Genomic DNA, 22,770 nt, shown 5'->3' with positions numbered 1-22,770 from the left:
TTGAGCTATATTAATGCCTTCATGAAAAAAAAATATAATGTATTCAAGAAATAACATTGGGTTTTATAAGAGTACCTGTTTATTAAAACATATTAATACTTGTTTAGTGATTGAGTATCTTATTGTGTTTAAGATTACAGTACATATAAAGAAGAATTTATAGCAGGGAACAAAATTTCATCATCAGCAGTAGATTATTTATGTATTTTTTGCTATTGACGTTGGTGCTGTGACTTAGTGGTTAAAGCGCCTGTCTCGTAAACAGGAAATCCTGAATTCAAATCTCAGTAGCACCTAACTATTTTCTCCATGCTTTAGGAATATTTTTCATCAAACAAATGTTGAATACAATTTAGGAATAAACGTCTGGTTCTATGAACTTTAGAATAAGTTATCATAAAATGAAATAAAATACTTGGCATTGTGAAGATTTTTATAGGAATGCATTGACTGAAATATCGAAAAGTAAACGACAAAGAACAAGATAGAGCCGTATGATCACTCTATTGTTGAGTTCAACTAATCCACTCTTCGGCAAGGTATATTTTAAAATTCTATGAATAGGGTAAACTTCAAATTAGAGAGGTGTTTTTGAATAAGTGAAGCTTCTTCATCTAAAGTTTTTGAGTAGAGAAGTCTGTGAACTTATAAAAGAATATGAAAGTGAAAAAGCAATATTCTCTTGAACACCATAAAGAAAAGTCTTTCAAAGTAAAGACTCAAGGGATTGCTGTGGTTTAGCTGGTTAAAGCGCCTGTCTAGTAGACAGGAGATCCTGAGTTCAACTCTCAGCAGCGCCTTGCTTTTCTCTTTGTCATATAACAAATCAATTTCATTAGGTCCTATTCTGATACAATTAAAATATAAAAGTCTGATTCATCTTACTGTTGAACAGATCATCTTAAACCTCATAAAAACCAAAGTATTTTCAAGATTATAGAGTGAATACTGTTGTTGCAAAATAAAAAAAGACATATCTATGAGAAAGACGTATATGACATTACTACCTCGATTTGAGCTATATTAATGCCTTCATGAAAAAAACAAATATAATGTATTCAAGAAATAACATTGGGTTTTATAAGAGTACCTGTTTATTAAAACATATTAATACTTGTTTAGTGATTGAGTATCTTATTGTGTTTAAGATTACAGTACATATAAAGAAGAATTTATAGCAGGGAACAAAATTTCACCATCAGCAGTAGATTATTTATGTATTTTTTACTATTGACGTTGGTGCTGTGGCTTAGTGGTTAAAGCGCCTGTCTCGTAAACAGGAAATCCTGAGTTCAAATCTCAGTAACACCTAACTGTTTTCTCCATGCTTTAGGAATATTTTTCATCAAACAAGTATTGAATACATTTTAAGAATTAAACGTCTGGTTCTATGAACTTTAGAATAAGTTATCATAAAATGAAATAAAATACTTGGTATTGTGAAGATTTTTATAGGAATGCATTGACTGAAATATCGAAAAGTAAATGACAAAGAACAAGATAGAGCCGTATGATCACTCTATTGTTGAGTTCAACTAATCCACTCTTCGGCAAGGTATATTTTAAAATTCTATGAATAGGGTAAACTTCAAATTAGAGAGGTTTTTTTTTAATAAGTGAAGCGTCTTCATCTAAAGTGTTTGAGTAGAGAAGTCTGTGAACTTATAAAAGAATATGAAAGTGAAAAAGCAATATTCTCTTGAACACCATAAAGATAAGTCTTTCAAAGTTAAGACTCAAGGGGGTGCTGTGGCTTAGCTGGTTAAAGCGCCTGTCTAGTAAACAGGAGATCCTGAGTTCAACTCTCAGCAGCGCCTTGCTTTTCTCTTTATAATATAACAAATCAATTTCATTAGGTACTATTCTGATACAATTAAAATATAAACGTCTGATTCATCTTACTGTTGAACAGATCATCTTAAACCTCATAAAAACCAAAGTATTTTCAAGATTATAGAGTGAATAATGTTGTTGCAAAATAAAAAAAGACATATCTATGAGAAAGACGTATATGACATTACTACCTCGATTTGAGCTATATTAATGCCTTCATGAAAAAAAAATATAATGTATTCAAGAAATAACATTGGGTTTTATAAGAGTACCTGTTTAAAAAAAAATATTAATACTTGTTTAGTGATTGAGTATCTTATTGTGTTTAAGATTACAGTACATATAAAGAAGAATTTATAGCAGGGAACAAAATTTCATCATCAGCAGTAGATTATTTATGTATTTTTTGCTATTGACGTTGGTTCTGTGGCTTAGTGGTTAAAGCGCCTGTCTTGTAAACAGGAAATCCTGAGTTCAAATCTCAGTAGCACCTAACTGTTTTCTCCATGCTTTAGGAATATTTTTCATCAAACAAGTATTAAATACATTTTAAGAATTAAACGTCTGGTTCTATGAACTTTAGAATAAGTTATCATAAAATGAAATCAAATACTTGGTATTGTGAAGATTTTTATAGGAATGCATTGACTGAAATATTGAAAAGTAAATGACAAAGAAAGAGATAGAGACGTATGATCACTCTATTGTTGAGTTCAACTAATCCACTCTTCGGCAAGGTATATTTTAAAATTCTATGAATAGGGTAAACTTCAAATTAGAGAGGTTTTTTTTTAATAAGTGAAGCGTCTTCATCTAAAGTGTTTGAGTAGAGAAGTCTGTGAACTTATAAAAGAATATGAAAGTGAAAAAGCAATATTCTCTTGAACCCCATAAAGAAAAGTCTTTCAAAGTTAAGACTCAAGGGGGTGCTGTGGCTTAGCTGGTTAAACCGCCTGTCTAGTAAACAGGAGATCCTGAGTTCAACTCTCAGCAGCGCCTTGCTTTTCTCTTTATTATATAACAAATCAATTTCATTAGGTACTATTCTGATACAATTAAAATATAAACGTCTGATTCATCTTACTGTTGAACAGATCATCTTCAACCTCATAAAAGCCAAAGTATTTTCAAGATTATAGAGTGAATACTGTTATTGCAAAATAAAAAAAGACATATCTATGAGAAAGACGTATATGACATTACTACCTCGATTTGAGCTATATTAATGCCTTCATGAAAAAAAATATAATGTATTCAAGAAATAACATTGGGTTTTATAAGAGTACCTGTTTATTAAAACATAATAATACTTGTTTAGTGATTGAGTATCTTTTTGTGTTTAGGGTTACAGTACATATAAAGAAGAATTTATAGCAGGAAACAAAATTTCATCATCAACAATAGATTATTTATGTATTTGTTGTTATTGAGGTTGGTGCTGTGGCTTAGTGGTTAAAGCGCCTGTCTCGTAAACAGGAAATCCTGAGTTCAAATCTCAGTAGCACCTAACTGTTTTCTCCATGCTTTAGGAATATTTTTCATCAAACAAGTGTTAAATACATTTTAAGAATTAAACGTCTGGTTCTATGAAAATTAGAATAAGTTATCATAAAATGAAATAAAATACTTGGTATTGTGAAGATTTTTATAGGAATGTATTCACTGAAATATCGAAAAGTAAATGACAACTAACAAGATAGAGCCGTATGATCACTCCATTGTTGAGTTCAACTAATCCACTCTTCGGCAAGGTATATTTTAAAATTCTATGAATAGGGTAAACTTCAAATTAGAGAGGTGTTTTTGAATAAGTGAAACGTCTTCATCTAAAGTGTTTGAGTAGAGAAGTCTGTGAACTTATAAAAGAATATGAAAGTGAAAAAGCAATATTCTCTTGAACACCATAAAGAAAAGTCTTTCAAAGTTAAGACTCAAGGGGGTGCTGTGGCTTAGCTGGTTAAAGCGCCTGTCTAGTAAACAGGAGATCCTCAATTCAACTCTCAGCAGCGCCTTGCATTTCTCTTTATTATATAACAAATCAATTTCATTAGGTACTATTCTGATACAATTAAAATATGAAAGTCTGATTCATCTTACTGTTGAACAGATCATCTTCAACCTCATAAAAGCCAAAGTATTTTCAAGATTATAGAGTGAATACTGTTATTGCAAAATAAAAAAAGACATATCTATGAGAAAGACGTAGATGACATTACTACCTCGATTTGAGCTATATTAATGCCTTCATGAAAAAAAAAATGTAATGTATTCAAGAAATAACATTGGGTTTTATAAGAGTACCTGTTTATTAAAACATAATAATACTTGTTTAGTGATTGAGTATCTTTTTGTGTTTAAGATTACAGTTCATATAAAGAAGAATTTATAGCAGGAAACAAAATTTCATCATCAGCAGTAGATTATTTATGTATTTTTTGCTAGACATTGGTGCTGTGGCTTAGTGGTTAAAGCACCTGTCTTGTAAACAGGAAATCCTGAGTTCAAATCTCAGTAGCACCTAACTGTTTTCTCCATGCTTTAGGAATATTTTTCATCAAACAAATGTTGAATACAATTTAAGAATAAACGTCTGGTTCTATGAACTTTAGAATAAGTTATCATTAAATGAAATAAAATACTTGGCATTGTGAAGATTTTTATAGGAATGCATTGACTGAAATATCGAAAAGTAAATGACAAAGAACAAGATAGAGCCGTATGATCACTCTATTGTTGAGTTCAACTAATCCACTCTTCGGCAAGGTATATTTTAAAATTCTATGAATAGGGTAAACTTCAAATTAGAGAGGTGTTTTTGAATAAGTGAAGCTTCTTCATCTAAAGTGTTTGAGTAGAGAAGTCTGTGAACTTATAAAAGAATATGAAAGTGAAAAAGCAATATTCTCTTGAACACCATAAAGAAAAGTCTTTCAAAGTAAAGACTCAAGGGGGTGCTGTGGCTTAGCTGGTTAAAGCGCCTGTCTAGTAAACAGGAGATCCTGAGTTCAACTCTCAGCAGCGCCTTGCTTTTCTCTTTGTTATATAACAAATCAATTTCATTAGGTCCTATTCTGATACAATTAAAATATAAAAGTCTGATTCATCTTACTGTTGAACCGATCATCTTAAACCTCATAAAAACGAAAGTATTTTCAGGATTATAGAGTGAATACTGTTGTTGCAAAATAAAAAAAGACATATCTATGAGAAAGACGTATATGACATTACTACCTCGATTTGAGCTATATTAATTCCTTCATGAAAAAAAAACATAATGTATTTAAGAAATAACATTGGGTTTTATAAGAGTACCTGTTTATTAAAACATATTAATACTTGTCTAGTGATTGAGTATCTTATTGTGTTTAAGATTACAGTACATATAAAGAAGAATTTATAGCAGGAAACACAATTTCATCATCAGCAGTAGATTATTTATGTATTTTTTGCTATTGACGTTGGTGCTGTGGCTTAGTGGTTAAAGCGCCTGTCTCGTAATCAGGAAATCCTGAGTTCAGATCTCAGTTGCACCTAACTGTTTTCTCCATGCTTTAGGAATATTTTTCATCAAACAAATGTTGAATACAATTTAAGAATAAACGTCTGGTTCTATGAACTTTAGAATAAGTTATCATAAAATGAAATAAAATACTTGGCATTGTGAAGATTTTTATAGGAATGCATTGACTGAAATATCGACAAGTAAATGACAAAGAACAAGATAGAGCCGTATGATCACTCTATTGTTGAGTTCAACTAATCCACTCTTCGGCAAGGTATATTTTAAAATTCTATGAATAGGGTAAACTTCAAATTAGAGAGGTGTTTTTGAATAAGTGAAGCTTCTTCATCTAAAGTGTTTGAGTAGAGAAGTCTGTGAACTTATAAAAGAATATGAAAGTGAAAAAGCAATATTCTCTTGAACACCATAAAGAAAAGTCTTTCAAAGTAAAGACTCAAGGGGGTGCTGTGGCTTAGCTGGTTAAAGGGCCTGTCTAGTAAACAGGAGATCCTGAGTTCAACTCTCAGCAGCGCCTTGCTTTTCTCTTTGTTATATAACAAATCAATTTCATTAGGTCCTATTCTGATACAATTAAAATATAAAAGTCTGATTCATCTTACTGTTGAACAGATCATCTTAAAACTCATAAAAACCAAAGTATTTTCAAGATTATAGAGTGAATACTGTTGTTGCAAAATAAAAAAAGACATATCTATGAGAAAGACGTATATGACATTACTACCTCGATTTGAGCTATATTAATGCCTTCATGAAAAAAAATATAATGTATTCAAGAAATAACATTGGGTTTTATAAGAGTACCTGTTTATTAAAACATATTAATACTTGTTTATTGATTGAGTATCTTATTGTGTTTAAGATTACAGTACATATAAAGAAGAATTTATAGCAGGGAACAAAATTTCATCATCAGCAGTAGATTATTTATGTATTTTTTGCTATTGATGTTGGTGCTGTGGCTTAGTGGTTAAAGCGCCTGTCTCGTAAACAGGAAAACCTGAGTTCAAATCTCAGTAGCACCTAACTGTTTTCTCCATGCTTTAGGAATATTTTTCATCAAACAAGTATTGAATACATTTTAAGAATTAAACGTCTGGTTCTATGAACTTTAGAAAAGTTATCATAAAATGAAATAAAATACTTGGTATTGTGAAGATTTTTATAGGAATGCATTGACTGAAATATCGAAAAGTAAATGACAAAGAACAAGATAGAGACGTATGATCACTCTATTGTTGAGTTCAACTAATCCACTCTTCAGCAAGGTATATTTTAAAATTCTATGAATAGGGTAAACTTCAAATTAGAGAGGTGTTTTTGAATAAGTGAAGCGTCTTCATCTAAAGTGTTTGAGTAGAGGAGTCTGTGAACTTATAAAAGAATATGAAAGTGAAAAAGCAATATTCTCTTGAACACCATAAAGAAAAGTCTTTCAAAGGAAAGAGTCAAGGGGGTGCTGTGGCTTAGCTGGTTAAAGCGCTTGTCTAGTAAACAGGAGATCCTGAGTTCAACTCTCAGCAGCGCCTTGCTTTTCTCTTTGTTATATAACAAATCAATTTCATTAGGTCCTATTCTGATACAATTAAAATATAAAAGTCTGATTCATCTTACGGTTGAACAGATCATCTTAAACCTCATAAAAACCAAAGTATTTTCAAGATTATAGAGTGAATACTGTTGTTGCAAAATAAAAAAAGACATATCTATGAGAAAGACGTATATGACATTACTACCTCGATTTGAGCTATATTAATGCCTTCATGAAAAAAAATATATAATGTATTCAAGAAATAACAGTGGGTTTTATAAGAGTACCTGTTTATTAAAACATATTAATACTTGTTTAGTGATTGAGTATCTTATTGTGTTTAAGATTACAGTACATATAAAGAAGAATTTATAGCAGGGAACAAAATTTCATCATCAGCAGTAGATTATTTATGTATTTTTTGCTATTGACGTTGGTGCTGTGGCTTAGTGGTTAAAGCACCTGTCTCGTAAACAGGAAATCCTGAGTTCAAATCTCAGTAGCACCTAACTGTTTTCTCCATGCTTTAGGAATATTTTTCATCAAACAAATATTGAATACATTTTAAGAATTAAACGTCTGGTTCTATGAACTTTAGAATAAGTTATCATAAAATGAAATAAAATACTTGGCATTGTGAAGATTTTTATAGGAATGCATTGACTGAAATATCGAAAAGTAAACGACAAAGAACAAGATAGAGCCGTATGATCACTCTATTGTTGAGTTCAACTAATCCACTCTTCGGCAAGGTATATTTTAAAATTCTATGAATAGGGTAAACTTCAAATTAGAGAGGTGTTTTTGAATAAGTGAAGCTTCTTCATCTAAAGTTTTTGAGTAGAGAAGTCTGTGAACCTATAAAAGAATATGAAAGTGAAAAAGCAATATTCTCTTGAACACCATAAAGAAAAGTCTTTCAAAGTAAAGACTCAAGGGATTGCTGTGGTTTAGCTGGTTAAAGCGCCTGTCTAGTAGACAGGAGATCCTGAGTTCAACTCTCAGCAGCGCCTTGCTTTTCTCTTTGTCATATAACAAATCAATTTCATTAGGTCCTATTCTGATACAATTAAAATATAAAAGTCTGATTCATCTTACTGTTGAACAGATCATCTTAAACCTCATAAAAACCAAAGTATTTTCAAGATTATAGAGTGAATACTGTTGTTGCAAAATAAAAAAAGACATATCTATGAGAAAGACGTATATGACATTACTACCTCGATTTGAGCTATATTAATGCCTTCATGAAAAAAACAAATATAATGTATTCAAGAAATAACATGGGGTTTTATAAGAGTACCTGTTTATTAAAACATATTAATACTTGTTTAGTGATTGAGTATCTTATTGTGTTTAAGATTACAGTACATATAAAGAAGAATTTATAGCAGGGAACAAAATTTCACCATCAGCAGTAGATTATTTATGTATTTTTTACTATTGACGTTGGTGCTGTGGCTTAGTGGTTAAAGCGCCTGTCTCGTAAACAGGAAATCCTGAGTTCAAATCTCAGTAACACCTAACTGTTTTCTCCATGCTTTAGGAATATTTTTCATCAAACAAGTATTGAATACATTTTAAGAATTAAACGTCTGGTTCTATGAACTTTAGAATAAGTTATCATAAAATGAAATAAAATACTTGGTATTGTGAAGATTTTTATAGGAATGCATTGACTGAAATATCGAAAAGTAAATGACAAAGAACAAGATAGAGCCGTATGATCACTCTATTGTTGAGTTCAACTAATCCACTCTTCGGCAAGGTATATTTTAAAATTCTATGAATAGGGTAAACTTCAAATTAGAGAGGTTTTTTTTAATAAATGAAGCGTCTTCATCTAAAGTGTTTGAGTAGAGAAGTCTGTGAACTTATAAAAGAATATGAAAGTGAAAAAGCAATATTCTCTTGAACACCATAAAGAAAAGTCTTTCAAAGTTAAGACTCAAGGGGGTGCTGTGGCTTAGCTGGTTAAAGCGCCTGTCTAGTAAACAGGAGATCCTGAGTTCAACTCTCAGCAGCGCCTTGCTTTTCTCTTTATAATATAACAAATCAATTTCATTAGGTACTATTCTGATACAATTAAAATATAAACGTCTGATTCATCTTACTGTTGAACAGATCATCTTAAACCTCATAAAAACCAAAGTATTTTCAAGATTATAGAGTGAATAATGTTGTTGCAAAATAAAAAAAAGACATATCTATGAGAAAGACGTATATGACATTACTACCTCGATTTGAGCTATATTAATGCCTTCATGAAAAAAAATATAATGTATTCAAGAAATAACATTGGGTTTTATAAGAGTACCTGTTTAATAAAACATATTAATACTTGTTTAGTGATTGAGTATCTTATTGTGTTTAAGATTACAGTACATATAAAGAAGAATTTATAGCAGGGAACAAAATTTCATCATCAGCAGTAGATTATTTATGTATTTTTTGCTATTGACGTTGGTTCTGTGGCTTAGTGGTTAAAGCGCCTGTCTTGTAAACAGGAAATCCTGAGTTCAAATCTCAGTAGCACCTAACTGTTTTCTCCATGCTTTAGGAATATTTTTCATCAAACAAGTATTAAATACATTTTAAGAATTAAACGTCTGGTTCTATGAACTTTAGAATAAGTTCTCATAAAATGAAATCAAATACTTGGTATTGTGAAGATTTTTATAGGAATGCATTGACTGAAATATTGAAAAGTAAATGACAAAGAAAGAGATAGAGACGTATGATCACTCTATTGTTGAGTTCAACTAATCCACTCTTCGGCAAGGTATATTTTAAAATTCTATGAATAGGGTAAACTTCAAATTAGAGAGGTTTTTTTTTAATAAGTGAAGCGTCTTCATCTAAAGTGTTTGAGTAGAGAAGTCTGTGAACTTATAAAAGAATATGAAAGTGAAAAAGCAATATTCTCTTGAACCCCATAAAGAAAAGTCTTTCAAAGTTAAGACTCAAGGGGGTGCTGTGGCTTAGCTGGTTAAAGCGCCTGTCTAGTAAACAGGAGATCCTGAGTTCAACTCTCAGCAGCGCCTTGCTTTTCTCTTTATTATATAACAAATCAATTTCGTTAGGTACTATTCTGATACAATTAAAATATAAACGTCTGATTCATCTTACTGTTGAACAGATCATCTTCAACCTCATAAAAGCCAAAGTATTTTCAAGATTATAGAGTGAATACTGTTATTGCAAAATAAAAAAAGACATATCTACGAGAAAGACGTAGATGACATTACTACCTCGATTTGAGCTATATTAATGCCTTCATGAAAAAAAAATGTAATGTATTCAAGAAATAACATTGGGTTTTATAAGAGTACCTGTTTATTAAAACATAATAATACTTGTTTAGTGATTGAGTATCTTTTTGTGTTTAGGGTTACAGTACATATAAAGAAGAATTTATAGCAGGAAACAAAATTTCATCATCAACAATAGATTATTTATGTATTTGTTGTTATTGAGGTTGGTGCTGTGGCTTAGTGGTTAAAGCGCCTGTCTCGTAAACAGGAAATCCTGAGTTCAAATCTCAGTAGCACCTAACTGTTTTCTCCATGCTTTAGGAATATTTTTCATCAAACAAGTGTTAAATACATTTTAAGAATTAAACGTCTGGTTCTATGAAAATTAGAATAAGTTATCATAAAATGAAATAAAATACTTGGTATTGTGAAGATTTTTATAGGAATGTATTCACTGAAATATCGAAAAGTAAATGACAACTAACAAGATAGAGCCGTATGATCACTCCATTGTTGAGTTCAACTAATCCACTCTTCGGCAAGGTATATTTTAAAATTCTATGAATAGGGTAAACTTCAAATTAGAGAGGTGTTTTTGAATAAGTGAAACGTCTTCATCTAAAGTGTTTGAGTAGAGAAGTCTGTGAACTTATAAAAGAATATGAAAGTGAAAAAGCAATATTTTCTTAAACACCATAAAGAAAAGTCTTTCAAAGTAAAGACTCAAGGGGGTGCTGTGGCTTAGCTGGTTAAAGCGCCTGTCTAGTAAACCGGAGATACTGAGTTCAACTCTCAGCAGTGCCTTGCTTTTCTGTTTGTTATATAACAAATCAATTTCATTAGGTCCTATTCTGATACAATTAAAATATAAAAGTCGGATTCATCTTACTGTTGAACAGATCATCTTAAACCTCATAAAAACCAAAGTATTTTCAAGATTATAGAGTGAATACTGTTGTTGCAAAATAAAAAAAGACATATCTATGAGAAAGACGTATATGACATTACTACCTCGATTTGAGCTATATTAATGCCTTCATGAAAAAAAAAATATAATGTATTTAAGAAATAACATTGGGTTTTATAAGAGTACCTGTTTATTAAAACATATTAATACTTGTTTAGTGATTGAGTATCTTATTGTGTTTAAGATTACAGTACATATAAAGAAGAATTTATAGCAGGAAACAAAATTTCATCATCAGCAGTAGATTATTTAAGTATTTTTTGCTATTGACGTTGGTGCTGTGCCTTAGTGGTTATAGCGCCCGTCTCATAAACAGGAAATCCTGAGTTCAAATCTCAGTAGCACCTAACTGTTTTCTCCATGCTTTAGGAATATTTTTCATCAAACAAATGTTGAATACAATTTAAGAATAAACGTCTGGTTCTATGAACTTTAGAATAAGTTATCATTAAATGAAATAAAATACTTGGCATTGTGAAGATTTTTATAGGAATGCATTGACTGAAATATCGAAAAGTAAATGACAAAGAACAAGATAGAGCCATATGATCACTCTATTGTTGAGTTCAACTAATCCACTCTTCGGCAAGGTATATTTTAAAATTCTATGAATAGGGTAAACTTCAAATTAGAGAGGTGTTTTTGAATAAGTGAAGCTTCTTCATCTAAAGTGTTTGAGTAGAGAAGTCTGTGAACTTATAAAAGAACATGAAAGTGAAAAAGCAATATTCTCTTGAACACCATAAAGAAAAGTCTTTCAAAGTAAAGACTCAAGGGGGTGCTGTGGCCTAGCTGGTTAAAGCGCCTGTCTAGTAAACAGGAGATCCTGAGTTCAACTCTCAGCAGCGCCTTGCTTTTCTCTTTGTTATATAACAAATCAATTTCATTAGGTCCTATTCTGATACAATTAAAATATAAAAGTCTGATTCATTTTACTGTTGAACAGATCATCTTAAACCTCATAAAAACCAAAGTATTTTCAAGATTATAGAGTGAATACTGTTTTTGCAAAATAAAAAAAGACATATCTATGAGAAAGACGTATATGACATTACTACCTCGATTTGAGCTATATTAATGCCTTCATGAAAAAAAAAATATAATGTATTCAAGAAATAACATTGGGTTTTATAAGAGTACCTGTTTATTAAAACATATTAATGCTTGTTTAGTGATTGAGTATCTTATTGTGTTTAAGATTACAGTACATATAAAGAAGAATTTATAGCAGGGAACAAAATTTCATCATCAGCAGTAGATTATATATGTATTTTTTGCTATTGACGTTTGTGCTGTGGCTTAGTGGTTAAAGCGCCTGTCTCGTAAACAGGAAATCCAGAGTTCAAATCTCAGTAGCACCTAACTGTTTTCTCCATGCCGTAGGAATATTTTTCATCAAACAAGTATTGAATACATTTTAAGAATTAAACGTCTGGTTCTATGAACTTTAGAATAAGTTATCATAAAATGAAATAAAATACTTGGTATTGTGAAGATTTTTATAGGAATGCATTGACTGAAATATCGAAAAGTAAATGACAAAGAACAAGATAGAGCCGTATGATCACTCTATTGTTGAGTTCAACTAATCCACTCTTCGGCAAGGTATATTTTAAAATTCTATGAATAGGGTAAACTTCAAATTAGAGAGGTTTTTTTTAATAAATGAAGCGTCTTCATCTAAAGTGTTTGAGTAGAGAAGTCTGTGAACTTATAAAAGAATATGAAAGTGAAAAAGCAATATTCTCTTGAACACCATAAAGAAAAGTCTTTCAAAGTTAAGACTCAAGGGGGTGCTGTGGCTTAGCTGGTTAAAGCGCCTGTCTAGTAAACAGGAGATCCTGAGTTCAACTCTCAGCAGCGCCTTGCTTTTCTCTTTATAATATAACAAATCAATTTCATTAGGTACTATTCTGATACAATTAAAATATAAACGTCTGATTCATCTTACTGTTGAACAGATCATCTTAAACCTCATAAAAACCAAAGTATTTTCAAGATTATAGAGTGAATAATGTTGTTGCAAAATAAAAAAAGACATATCTATGAGAAAGACGTATATGACATTACTACCTCGATTTGAGCTATATTAATGCCTTCATGAAAAAAAAATATAATGTATTCAAGAAATAACATTGGGTTTTATAAGAGTACCTGTTTAATAAAACATATTAATACTTGTTTAGTGATTGAGTATCTTATTGTGTTTAAGATTACAGTACATATAAAGAAGAATTTATAGCAGGGAACAAAATTTCATCATCAGCAGTAGATTATTTATGTATTTTTTGCTATTGACGTTGGTTCTGTGGCTTAGTGGTTAAAGCGCCTGTCTTGTAAACAGGAAATCCTGAGTTCAAATCTCAGTAGCACCTAACTGTTTTCTCCATGCTTTAGGAATATTTTTCATCAAACAAGTATTAAATACATTTTAAGAATTAAACGTCTGGTTCTATGAACTTTAGAATAAGTTCTCATAAAATGAAATCAAATACTTGGTATTGTGAAGATTTTTATAGGAATGCATTGACTGAAATATTGAAAAGTAAATGACAAAGAAAGAGATAGAGACGTATGATCACTCTATTGTTGAGTTCAACTAATCCACTCTTCGGCAAGGTATATTTTAAAATTCTATGAATAGGGTAAACTTCAAATTAGAGAGGTTTTTTTTTAATAAGTGAAGCGTCTTCATCTAAAGTGTTTGAGTAGATAAGTCTGTGAACTTATAAAAGAATATGAAAGTGAAAAAGCAATATTCTCTTGAACCCCATAAAGAAAAGTCTTTCAAAGTTAAGACTCAAGGGGGTGCTGTGGCTTAGCTGGTTAAAGCGCCTGTCTAGTAAACAGGAGATCCTGAGTTCAACTCTCAGCAGCGCCTTGCTTTTCTCTTTATTATATAACAAATCAATTTCGTTAGGTACTATTCTGATACAATTAAAATATAAACGTCTGATTCATCTTACTGTTGAACAGATCATCTTCAACCTCATAAAAGCCAAAGTATTTTCAAGATTATAGAGTGAATACTGTTATTGCAAAATAAAAAAAGACATATCTACGAGAAAGACGTAGATGACATTACTACCTCGATTTGAGCTATATTAATGCCTTCATGAAAAAAAAAATGTAATGTATTCAAGAAATAACATTGGGTTTTATAAGAGTACCTGTTTATTAAAACATAATAATACTTGTTTAGTGATTGAGTATCTTTTTGTGTTTAGGGTTACAGTACATATAAAGAAGAATTTATAGCAGGAAACAAAATTTCATCATCAACAATAGATTATTTATGTATTTGTTGTTATTGAGGTTGGTGCTGTGGCTTAGTGGTTAAAGCGCCTGTCTCGTAAACAGGAAATCCTGAGTTCAAATCTCAGTAGCACCTAACTGTTTTCTCCATGCTTTAGGAATATTTTTCATCAAACAAGTGTTAAATACATTTTAAGAATTAAACGTCTGGTTCTATGAAAATTAGAATAAGTTATCATAAAATGAAATAAAATACTTGGTATTGTGAAGATTTTTATAGGAATGTATTCACTGAAATATCGAAAAGTAAATGACAACTAACAAGATAGAGCCGTATGATCACTCCATTGTTGAGTTCAACTAATCCACTCTTCGGCAAGGTATATTTTAAAATTCTATGAATAGGGTAAACTTCAAATTAGAGAGGTGTTTTTGAATAAGTGAAACGTCTTCATCTAAAGTGTTTGAGTAGAGAAGTCTGTGAACTTATAAAAGAATATGAAAGTGAAAAAGCAATATTTTCTTAAACACCATAAAGAAAAGTCTTTCAAAGTAAAGACTCAAGGGGGTGCTGTGGCTTAGCTGGTTAAAGCGCCTGTCTAGTAAACCGGAGATACTGAGTTCAACTCTCAGCAGCGCCTTGCTTTTCTGTTTGTTATATAACAAATCAATTTCATTAGGTCCTATTCTGATACAATTAAAATATAAAAGTCTGATTCATCTTACTGTTGAACAGATCATCTTAAACCTCATAAAAACCAAAGTATTTTCAAGATTATAGAGTGAATACTGTTGTTGCAAAATAAAAAAAGACATATCTATGAGAAAGACGTATATGACATTACTACCTCGATTTGAGCTATATTAATTCCTTCATGAAAAAAAAAATATAATGTATTTAAGAAATAACATTGGGTTTTATAAGAGTACCTGTTTATTAAAACATATTAATACTTGTTTAGTGATTGAGTATCTTATTGTGTTTAAGATTACAGTACATATAAAGAAGAATTTATAGCAGGAAACAAAATTTCATCATCAGCAGTAGATTATTTAAGTATTTTTTGCTATTGACGTTGGTGCTGTGCCTTAGTGGTTATAGCGCCCGTCTCATAAACAGGAAATCCTGAGTTCAAATCTCAGTAGCACCTAACTGTTTTCTCCATGCTTTAGGAATATTTTTCATCAAACAAATGTTGAATACAATTTAAGAATAAACGTCTGGTTCTATGAACTTTAGAATAAGTTATCATTAAATGAAATAAAATACTTGGCATTGTGAAGATTTTTATAGGAATGCATTGACTGAAATATCGAAAAGTAAATGACAAAGAACAAGATAGAGCCGTATGATCACTCTATTGTTGAGTTCAACTAATCCACTCTTCGGCAAGGTATATTTTAAAATTCTATGAATAGGGTAAACTTCAAATTAGAGAGGTGTTTTTGAATAAGTGAAGCTTCTTCATCTAAAGTGTTTGAGTAGAGAAGTCTGTGAACTTATAAAAGAACATGAAAGTGAAAAAGCAATATTCTCTTGAACACCATAAAGAAAAGTCTTTCAAAGTAAAGACTCAAGGGGGTGCTGTGGCCTAGCTGGTTAAAGCGCCTGTCTAGTAAACAGGAGATCCTGAGTTCAACTCTCAGCAGCGCCTTGCTTTTCTCTTTGTTATATAACAAATCAATTTCATTAGGTCCTATTCTGATACAATTAAAATATAAAAGTCTGATTCATTTTACTGTTGAACAGATCATCTTAAACCTCATAAAAACCAAAGTATTTTCAAGATTATAGAGTGAATACTGTTTTTGCAAAATAAAAAAAGACATATCTATGAGAAAGACGTATATGACATTACTACCTCGATTTGAGCTATATTAATGCCTTCATGAAAAAAAAAATATAATGTATTCAAGAAATAACATTGGGTTTTATAAGAGTACCTGTTTATTAAAACATATTAATGCTTGTTTAGTGATTGAGTATCTTATTGTGTTTAAGATTACAGTACATATAAAGAAGAATTTATAGCAGGGAACAAAATTTCATCATCAGCAGTAGATTATATATGTATTTTTTGCTATTGACGTTTGTGCTGTGGCTTAGTGGTTAAAGCGCCTGTCTCGTAAACAGGAAATCCAGAGTTCAAATCTCAGTAGCACCTAACTGTTTTCTCCATGCCGTAGGAATATTTTTCATCAAACAAGTATTGAATACATTTTAAGAATTAAACGTCTGGTTCTATGAACTTTAGAATAAGTTATCATAAAATGAAATAAAATACTTGGTATTGTGAAGATTTTTATAGGAATGCATTGACTGAAATATCGAAAAGTAAATGACAAAGAACAAGATAGAGCCGTATGATCACTCTATTGTTGAGTTCAACTAATCCACTCTTCGGCAAGGTATATTTTAAAATTCTATGAATAGGGTAAACTTCAAATTAGAGAGGTTTTTTTGAATAAGTGAAGCGTCTTCATCTAAAGTGTTTGAGTAGAGAAGTCTGTGAACTTATAAAAGAATATGAAAGTGAAAAAGCAATATTCTCTTGAACACCATAAAGAAAAGTCTTTCAAAGTTAAGACTCAAGGGGGTGCTGTGGCTTAGCTGGTTAAAGCGCCTGTCTAGTAAACAGGAGATCCTGAGTTTAACTCTCAGCAGCGCCTTGCTTTTCTCTTTATTATATAACAAATCAATTTCATTAGGTACTATTCTGATACAATTAAAATATAAACGTCTGATTCATCTTACTGTTGAACAGATCATCTTCAACCTCATAAAAGCCAAAGTATTTTCAAGATTATGGAGTAAATACTGGTAATGCAAAATAAAAAAAGACATATCTATGAGAAAGACATAGATGACATTACTACCTCGATTTGAGCTATATTAATGCCTTCATGAAAAAAAAATGTAATGTATTCAAGAAATAACATTGGGTTTTATAAGAGTACCTGTTTATTAAAACATATTAATACTTGTTTAGTGATTGAGTATCTTATTGTGTTTAAGATTACAGTACATATAAAGAAGAATTTATAGCAGGAAACAAAATTTCATCATCAGCAGTAGATTATTTATGTATTTTTTGCTATTGACGTTGGTGCTGTGGCTTAGTGGTTAAAGCGCCTGTCTCGTAAACAGGAAATCCTGAGTTCAAATCTCAGTAGCACCTAACTGTTTTCTCCATGCTTTAGGAATATTTTTCATCAAACAAGTATTGAATACATTTTAAGAATTAAACGTCTGGTTCTATGAACTTTAGAATAAGTTATCATAAAATGAAATAAAATACTTGGTATTGTGAAGATTTTTATAGGAATGCATTGACTGAAATATCGAAAAGTAAATGACAAAGAACAAGATAGAGACGTATGATCACTCTATTGTTGAGTTCAACTAATCCACTCTTCAGCAAGGTATATTTTAAAATTCTATGAATAGGGTAAACTTCAAATTAGAGAGGTGTTTTTGAATAAGTGAAGCGTCTTCATCTAAAGTGTTTGAGTAGAGAAGTCTGTGAACTTATAAAAGAATATGAAAGTGAAAAAGCAATATTCTCTTGAACACCATAAAGAAAAGTCTTTCAAAGTTAAGACTCAAGGGGGTGCTGTGGCTTAGCTGGTTAAAGCGCCTGTCTAGTAGACAGGAGATCCTGAGTTTAACTCTCAGCAGCGCCTTGCTTTTCTCTTTATTATATAACAAATCAATTTCATTAGGTACTATTCTGATACAATTAAAATATAAACGTCTGATTCATCTTACTGTTGAACAGATCATCTTCAACCTCATAAAAGCCAAAGTATTTTCAAGATTATGGAGTAAATACTGGTAATGCAAAATAAAAAAAGACATATCTATGAGAAAGACGTAGATGACATTACTACCTCGATTTGAGCTATATTAATGCCTTCATGAAAAAAAATGTAATGTATTCAAGAAATAACATTGGGTTTTATAAGAGTACCTGTTTATTAAAACATATTAATACTTGTTTAGTGATTGAGTATCTTATTGTGTTTAAGATTACAGTACATATAAAGAAGAATTTATAGCAGGAAACAAAATTTCATCATCAGCAGTAGATTATTTATGTATTTTTTGCTATTGACGTTGGTGCTGTGGCTTAGTGGTTAAAGCGCCTGTCTCGTAAACAGGAAATCCTGAGTTCAAATCTCAGTAGCACCTAACTGTTTTCTCCATGCTTTAGGAATATTTTTCATCAAACAAGTATTGAATACATTTTAAGAATTAAACGTCTGGTTCTATGAACTTTAGAATAAGTTATCATAAAATGAAATAAAATACTTGGTATTGTGAAGATTTTTATAGGAATGCATTGACTGAAATATCGAAAAGTAAATGACAAAGAACAAGATAGAGACGTATGATCACTCTATTGTTGAGTTCAACTAATCCACTCTTCAGCAAGGTATATTTTAAAATTCTATGAATAGGGTAAACTTCAAATTAGAGAGGTGTTTTTGAATAAATGAAGCGTCTTCATCTAAAGTGTTTGAGTAGAGAAGTCTGTGAACTTATAAAAGAATATGAAAGTGAAAAAGCAATATTCTCTTGAACACCATAAAGAAAAGTCTTTCAAAGTTAAGACTCAAGGGGGTGCTGTGGCTTAGCTGGTTAAAGCGCCTGTCTAGTAAACAGGAGATCCTGAGTTCAACTCTCAGCAGCGCCTTGCTTTTCTCTTTGTTATATAACAAATCAATTTCATTAGGTCCTTTTCTGATACAATTAAAATATAAAAGTCTGATACATCTTACTGTTGAACAGATCATCTTAAACCTCATAAAAACGAAAGTATTTTCAGGATTATAGAGTGAATACTGTTGTTGCAAAATAAAAAAAGACATATCTATGAGAAAGACGTATATGACATTACTACCTCGATTTGAGCTATATTAATTCCTTCATGAAAAAAAAAACATAATGTATTTAAGAAATAACATTGGGTTTTATAAGAGTACCTGTTTATTAAAACATATTAATACTTGTCTAGTGATTGAGTATCTTATTGTGTTTAAGATTACAGTACATATAAAGAAGAATTTATAGCAGGAAACACAATTTCATCATCAGCAATAGATTATTTATGTATTTTTTGCTATTGACGTTGGTGCTGTGGCTTAGTGGTTAAAGCGCCTGTCTCGTAAACAGGAAATCCTGAGTTCCAATCTCAGTAGCACATAACTGTTTTCTCCATGCTTTAGGAATATTTTTCATCAAACAAATGTTGAATGCAATTTAAGAATAAACGTCTGGTTCTATGAACTTTAGAATAAGTTATCATCAAATGAAATAAAATACTTGGCATTGTGAAGATTTTTATAGGAATGCATTGACTGAAATATCGAAAAGTAAATGACAAAGAACAAGATAGAGCCGTATGATCACTCTATTGTTGAGTTCAACTAATCCACTCTTCGGCAAGGTATATTTTAAAATTCTATGAATAGGGTAAACTTCAAATTAGAGAGGTGTTTTTGAATAAGTGAAGCTTCTTCATCTAAAGTGTTTGAGTAGAGAAGTCTGTGAACTTATAAAAGAATATGAAAGTTAAAAAGCAATATTCTCTTGAACACCATAAAGAACAGTCTTTCAAAGTAAAGACTCAAGGGGGTGCTGTGGCTTAGCTGGTTAAAGCGCCTGTCTAGTAAACAGGAGATCCTGAGTTCAACTCTCAGCAGCGCCTTGCTTTTCTCTTTGTTATATAACAAATCAATTTCAATAGGTCCTATTCTGATACAATTAAAATATAAAAGTCTGATTCATCTTACTGTTGAACAGATCATCTTAAAACTCATAAAAACCAAAGTATTTTCAAGATTATAGAGTGGATACTGTTGTTGCAAAATAAAAAAAGACATATCTATGAGAAAGACGTATATGACATTACTACCTCGATTTGAGCTATATTAATGCCTTCATGAAAAAAAAATATAATGTATTCAAGAAATAACATTGGGTTTTATAAGAGTACCTGTTTATTAAAACATATTAATACTTGTTTAGTGATTGAGTATCTTATTGTGTTTAAGATTACAGTACATATAAAGAAGAATTTATAGCAGGTAACAAAATTTCATCATCAGCAGTAGATTATTTATGTATTTTTTGCTATTGACGTTGGTGCTGTGACTTAGTAGTTAAAGCGCCTGTCTCGTAAACAGGAAATCCTGAATTCAAATCTCAGTAGCACCTAACTATTTTCTCCATGCTTTAGGAATATTTTTCATCAAACAAATGTTAAATACAATTTAAGAATAAACGTCTGGTTCTATGAACTTTAGAATAAGTTATCATAAAATGAAATAAAATACTTGGCATTGTGAAGATTTTTATAGGAATGCATTGACTGACATATCGAAAAGTAAATGACAAAGAACAAGATAGAGCCAAATGATCACTCTATTGTTGAGTTCAACTAATCTACTCCTCGGCAAGGTATATTTTAAAATTCTATGAATAGGGTAAACTTCAAATTAGAGAGGTGTTTTTGAATAAGTGAAGCTTCTTCATCTAAAGTGTTTGAGTAGAGAAGTCTGTGTACTTATAAAAGAATATGAAAGTGAAAAAGCAATATTCTCTTGAACACCATAAAGAAAAGTCTTTCAAAGTAAAGACTCAAGGGGGTGCTGTGGTTTAGCTGGTTAAAGCGCATGTCTAGTAGACAGGAGATCCTGAGTTCAACTCTCAGCAGCGCCTTGCTTTTCTCTTTGTTATATAACAAATCAATTTCATTAGGTCCTATTCTGATACAATTAAAATATAAAAGTCTGATTCATCTTACTGTTGAATAGATCATCTTAAACCTCATAAAAACCAAAGTATTTTCAAGATTATAGAGTGAATACTGTTGTTGCAAAATAAAAAAAGACATATCTATGAGAAAGACGTATATGACATTACTACCTCGATTTGAGCTATATTAATGCCTTCATGAAAAAAAAATATAATGTATTCAAGAAATAACATTGGGTTTTATAAGAGTACCTGTTTATTAAAACATATTAATACTTGTTTAGTGATTGAGTATCTTATTGTGTTTAAGATTACAGTACATATAAAGAAGAATTTATAGCAGGGAACAAAATTTCATCATCAGCAGTAGATCATTTATGTATTTTTTGCTATTGATGTTGGTGCTGTGGCTTGGTGGTTAAAGCGCCTGTCTCGTAAACAGGAAATCCTGAGTTCAAATCTCAGTAGCACCTAACTGTTTTCTCCATGCTTTAGGAATATTTTTCATCAAACAAATGTTGAATACAATTTAAGAATAAACGTCTGGTTCTATGAACTTTAGAATAAGTTATCATAAAATGAAATAAAATACTTGGCATTGTGAAGATTTTTAAAGGAATGCATTGACTGAAATATCGAAAAGTAAATGACAAAGAACAAGATAGAGCCGTATGATCACTCTATTGTTGAGTTCAACTAATCCACTCTTCGGCAAGGTATATTTTAAAATTCTATGAATAGGGTAAACTTCAAATTAGAGAGGTGTTTTTGAATAAGTGAAGCTTCTTCATCTAAAGTGTTTGAGTAGAGAAGTCTGTGAACTTATAAAAGAATATGAAAGTGAAAAAGCAATATTCTCTTGAACACCATAAAGAAAAGTCTTTCAAAGTAAAGACTCAAGGGGGTGCTGTGGCTTAGCTGGTTAAAGCGCCTGTCTAGTAAACAGGAGATCCTGAGTTCAACTCTCAGCAGCGCCTTGCTTTTCTCTTTGTTATATAACAAATCAATTTCATTAGGTCCTATTCTGATACAATTAACATATAAAAGTCTGATTCATCTTACTGTTGAACAGATCATCTTAAACCTCATAAAAACCAAAGTATTTTCAAGATTATAGAGTGAATACTGTTGTTGCAAAATAAAAAAAGACATATCTATGAGAAAGACGTATATGACATTACTACCTCGATTTGAGCTATATTAATGCCTTCATGAAAAAAAATATATAATGTATTCAAGAAATAACATTGGGTTTTATAAGAGTACCTGTTTATTAAAACATATTAATGCTTGTTTAGTGATTGAGTATCTTATTGTGTTTAAGATTACAGTACATATAAAGAAGAATTTATAGCAGGGAACAAAATTTCATCATCAGCAGTACATCATATATGTATTTTTTGCTATTGATGTTTGTGCTGTGGCTTAGTGGTTAAAGCGCCTGTCTCGTAAACAGGAAATCCTGAGTTCAAATCTCAGTAGCACCTAACTGTTTTCTCCATGCCTTAGGAATATTTTTCATCAAACAAGTATTGAATACATTTTAAGAATTAAACGTCTGGTTCTATGAACTTGAGAATAAGTTATCATAAAATGAAATAAAATACTTGGTATTGTGAAGATTTTTATAGGAATGCATTGTCTGAAATA

At 30.8% G+C, this 22,770-nt stretch overlaps 31 non-coding genes across 31 annotated transcripts; all 31 read left to right on the top strand.

The window, feature by feature from the left end:
* Nucleotides 1-1,238: 1,238 nt before the first annotated feature.
* TRNAT-CGU (transfer RNA threonine (anticodon CGU)) lies at nucleotides 1,239-1,311 on the top strand. The gene has a single exon. It is a non-coding gene; the product is annotated as a tRNA-Thr (tRNA).
* Nucleotides 1,312-1,743: 432 nt separating this feature from the next.
* TRNAT-AGU (transfer RNA threonine (anticodon AGU)) lies at nucleotides 1,744-1,817 on the top strand. The gene has a single exon. It is a non-coding gene; the product is annotated as a tRNA-Thr (tRNA).
* A 436-nt stretch (nucleotides 1,818-2,253) lies between these two features.
* On the top strand, nucleotides 2,254-2,326 carry TRNAT-UGU (transfer RNA threonine (anticodon UGU)). Its single transcript has one exon. It is a non-coding gene; the product is annotated as a tRNA-Thr (tRNA).
* Nucleotides 2,327-2,758: 432 nt separating this feature from the next.
* On the top strand, nucleotides 2,759-2,832 carry TRNAT-AGU (transfer RNA threonine (anticodon AGU)). Its single transcript has one exon. It is a non-coding gene; the product is annotated as a tRNA-Thr (tRNA).
* Nucleotides 2,833-3,267: 435 nt separating this feature from the next.
* Nucleotides 3,268-3,340, top strand: TRNAT-CGU (transfer RNA threonine (anticodon CGU)). Its single transcript has one exon. It is a non-coding gene; the product is annotated as a tRNA-Thr (tRNA).
* A 940-nt stretch (nucleotides 3,341-4,280) lies between these two features.
* On the top strand, nucleotides 4,281-4,353 carry TRNAT-UGU (transfer RNA threonine (anticodon UGU)). Its single transcript has one exon. It is a non-coding gene; the product is annotated as a tRNA-Thr (tRNA).
* A 430-nt stretch (nucleotides 4,354-4,783) lies between these two features.
* Nucleotides 4,784-4,857, top strand: TRNAT-AGU (transfer RNA threonine (anticodon AGU)). The gene has a single exon. It is a non-coding gene; the product is annotated as a tRNA-Thr (tRNA).
* Nucleotides 4,858-5,293: 436 nt separating this feature from the next.
* TRNAT-CGU (transfer RNA threonine (anticodon CGU)) lies at nucleotides 5,294-5,366 on the top strand. Its single transcript has one exon. It is a non-coding gene; the product is annotated as a tRNA-Thr (tRNA).
* Nucleotides 5,367-5,796: 430 nt separating this feature from the next.
* On the top strand, nucleotides 5,797-5,870 carry TRNAT-AGU (transfer RNA threonine (anticodon AGU)). The gene has a single exon. It is a non-coding gene; the product is annotated as a tRNA-Thr (tRNA).
* A 435-nt stretch (nucleotides 5,871-6,305) lies between these two features.
* On the top strand, nucleotides 6,306-6,378 carry TRNAT-CGU (transfer RNA threonine (anticodon CGU)). Its single transcript has one exon. It is a non-coding gene; the product is annotated as a tRNA-Thr (tRNA).
* Nucleotides 6,379-6,808: 430 nt separating this feature from the next.
* Nucleotides 6,809-6,882, top strand: TRNAT-AGU (transfer RNA threonine (anticodon AGU)). The gene has a single exon. It is a non-coding gene; the product is annotated as a tRNA-Thr (tRNA).
* A 437-nt stretch (nucleotides 6,883-7,319) lies between these two features.
* On the top strand, nucleotides 7,320-7,392 carry TRNAT-CGU (transfer RNA threonine (anticodon CGU)). Its single transcript has one exon. It is a non-coding gene; the product is annotated as a tRNA-Thr (tRNA).
* A 943-nt stretch (nucleotides 7,393-8,335) lies between these two features.
* TRNAT-CGU (transfer RNA threonine (anticodon CGU)) lies at nucleotides 8,336-8,408 on the top strand. The gene has a single exon. It is a non-coding gene; the product is annotated as a tRNA-Thr (tRNA).
* A 431-nt stretch (nucleotides 8,409-8,839) lies between these two features.
* TRNAT-AGU (transfer RNA threonine (anticodon AGU)) lies at nucleotides 8,840-8,913 on the top strand. Its single transcript has one exon. It is a non-coding gene; the product is annotated as a tRNA-Thr (tRNA).
* A 436-nt stretch (nucleotides 8,914-9,349) lies between these two features.
* Nucleotides 9,350-9,422, top strand: TRNAT-UGU (transfer RNA threonine (anticodon UGU)). Its single transcript has one exon. It is a non-coding gene; the product is annotated as a tRNA-Thr (tRNA).
* A 432-nt stretch (nucleotides 9,423-9,854) lies between these two features.
* Nucleotides 9,855-9,928, top strand: TRNAT-AGU (transfer RNA threonine (anticodon AGU)). The gene has a single exon. It is a non-coding gene; the product is annotated as a tRNA-Thr (tRNA).
* A 436-nt stretch (nucleotides 9,929-10,364) lies between these two features.
* On the top strand, nucleotides 10,365-10,437 carry TRNAT-CGU (transfer RNA threonine (anticodon CGU)). Its single transcript has one exon. It is a non-coding gene; the product is annotated as a tRNA-Thr (tRNA).
* A 1,445-nt stretch (nucleotides 10,438-11,882) lies between these two features.
* On the top strand, nucleotides 11,883-11,956 carry TRNAT-AGU (transfer RNA threonine (anticodon AGU)). The gene has a single exon. It is a non-coding gene; the product is annotated as a tRNA-Thr (tRNA).
* A 941-nt stretch (nucleotides 11,957-12,897) lies between these two features.
* TRNAT-AGU (transfer RNA threonine (anticodon AGU)) lies at nucleotides 12,898-12,971 on the top strand. Its single transcript has one exon. It is a non-coding gene; the product is annotated as a tRNA-Thr (tRNA).
* Nucleotides 12,972-13,407: 436 nt separating this feature from the next.
* On the top strand, nucleotides 13,408-13,480 carry TRNAT-UGU (transfer RNA threonine (anticodon UGU)). Its single transcript has one exon. It is a non-coding gene; the product is annotated as a tRNA-Thr (tRNA).
* A 432-nt stretch (nucleotides 13,481-13,912) lies between these two features.
* On the top strand, nucleotides 13,913-13,986 carry TRNAT-AGU (transfer RNA threonine (anticodon AGU)). Its single transcript has one exon. It is a non-coding gene; the product is annotated as a tRNA-Thr (tRNA).
* A 437-nt stretch (nucleotides 13,987-14,423) lies between these two features.
* Nucleotides 14,424-14,496, top strand: TRNAT-CGU (transfer RNA threonine (anticodon CGU)). Its single transcript has one exon. It is a non-coding gene; the product is annotated as a tRNA-Thr (tRNA).
* Nucleotides 14,497-15,941: 1,445 nt separating this feature from the next.
* On the top strand, nucleotides 15,942-16,015 carry TRNAT-AGU (transfer RNA threonine (anticodon AGU)). The gene has a single exon. It is a non-coding gene; the product is annotated as a tRNA-Thr (tRNA).
* Nucleotides 16,016-16,956: 941 nt separating this feature from the next.
* On the top strand, nucleotides 16,957-17,030 carry TRNAT-AGU (transfer RNA threonine (anticodon AGU)). Its single transcript has one exon. It is a non-coding gene; the product is annotated as a tRNA-Thr (tRNA).
* A 436-nt stretch (nucleotides 17,031-17,466) lies between these two features.
* On the top strand, nucleotides 17,467-17,539 carry TRNAT-CGU (transfer RNA threonine (anticodon CGU)). The gene has a single exon. It is a non-coding gene; the product is annotated as a tRNA-Thr (tRNA).
* A 940-nt stretch (nucleotides 17,540-18,479) lies between these two features.
* On the top strand, nucleotides 18,480-18,552 carry TRNAT-CGU (transfer RNA threonine (anticodon CGU)). Its single transcript has one exon. It is a non-coding gene; the product is annotated as a tRNA-Thr (tRNA).
* Nucleotides 18,553-18,983: 431 nt separating this feature from the next.
* Nucleotides 18,984-19,057, top strand: TRNAT-AGU (transfer RNA threonine (anticodon AGU)). The gene has a single exon. It is a non-coding gene; the product is annotated as a tRNA-Thr (tRNA).
* A 940-nt stretch (nucleotides 19,058-19,997) lies between these two features.
* TRNAT-AGU (transfer RNA threonine (anticodon AGU)) lies at nucleotides 19,998-20,071 on the top strand. Its single transcript has one exon. It is a non-coding gene; the product is annotated as a tRNA-Thr (tRNA).
* A 1,449-nt stretch (nucleotides 20,072-21,520) lies between these two features.
* On the top strand, nucleotides 21,521-21,593 carry TRNAT-CGU (transfer RNA threonine (anticodon CGU)). Its single transcript has one exon. It is a non-coding gene; the product is annotated as a tRNA-Thr (tRNA).
* A 430-nt stretch (nucleotides 21,594-22,023) lies between these two features.
* Nucleotides 22,024-22,097, top strand: TRNAT-AGU (transfer RNA threonine (anticodon AGU)). Its single transcript has one exon. It is a non-coding gene; the product is annotated as a tRNA-Thr (tRNA).
* Nucleotides 22,098-22,534: 437 nt separating this feature from the next.
* Nucleotides 22,535-22,607, top strand: TRNAT-CGU (transfer RNA threonine (anticodon CGU)). The gene has a single exon. It is a non-coding gene; the product is annotated as a tRNA-Thr (tRNA).
* The last annotated feature ends 163 nt before the right edge of the window (nucleotides 22,608-22,770 follow it).

Source organism: Lissotriton helveticus, chromosome 12 (assembly GCF_964261635.1).
Source record: "Lissotriton helveticus chromosome 12, aLisHel1.1, whole genome shotgun sequence".
Classification (NCBI taxonomy): domain Eukaryota; kingdom Metazoa; phylum Chordata; class Amphibia; order Caudata; family Salamandridae; genus Lissotriton; species Lissotriton helveticus.
The sequence above is the reverse complement of the archived record's forward strand: the minus strand, read 5'-3'. Positions and strand labels throughout refer to the sequence as shown.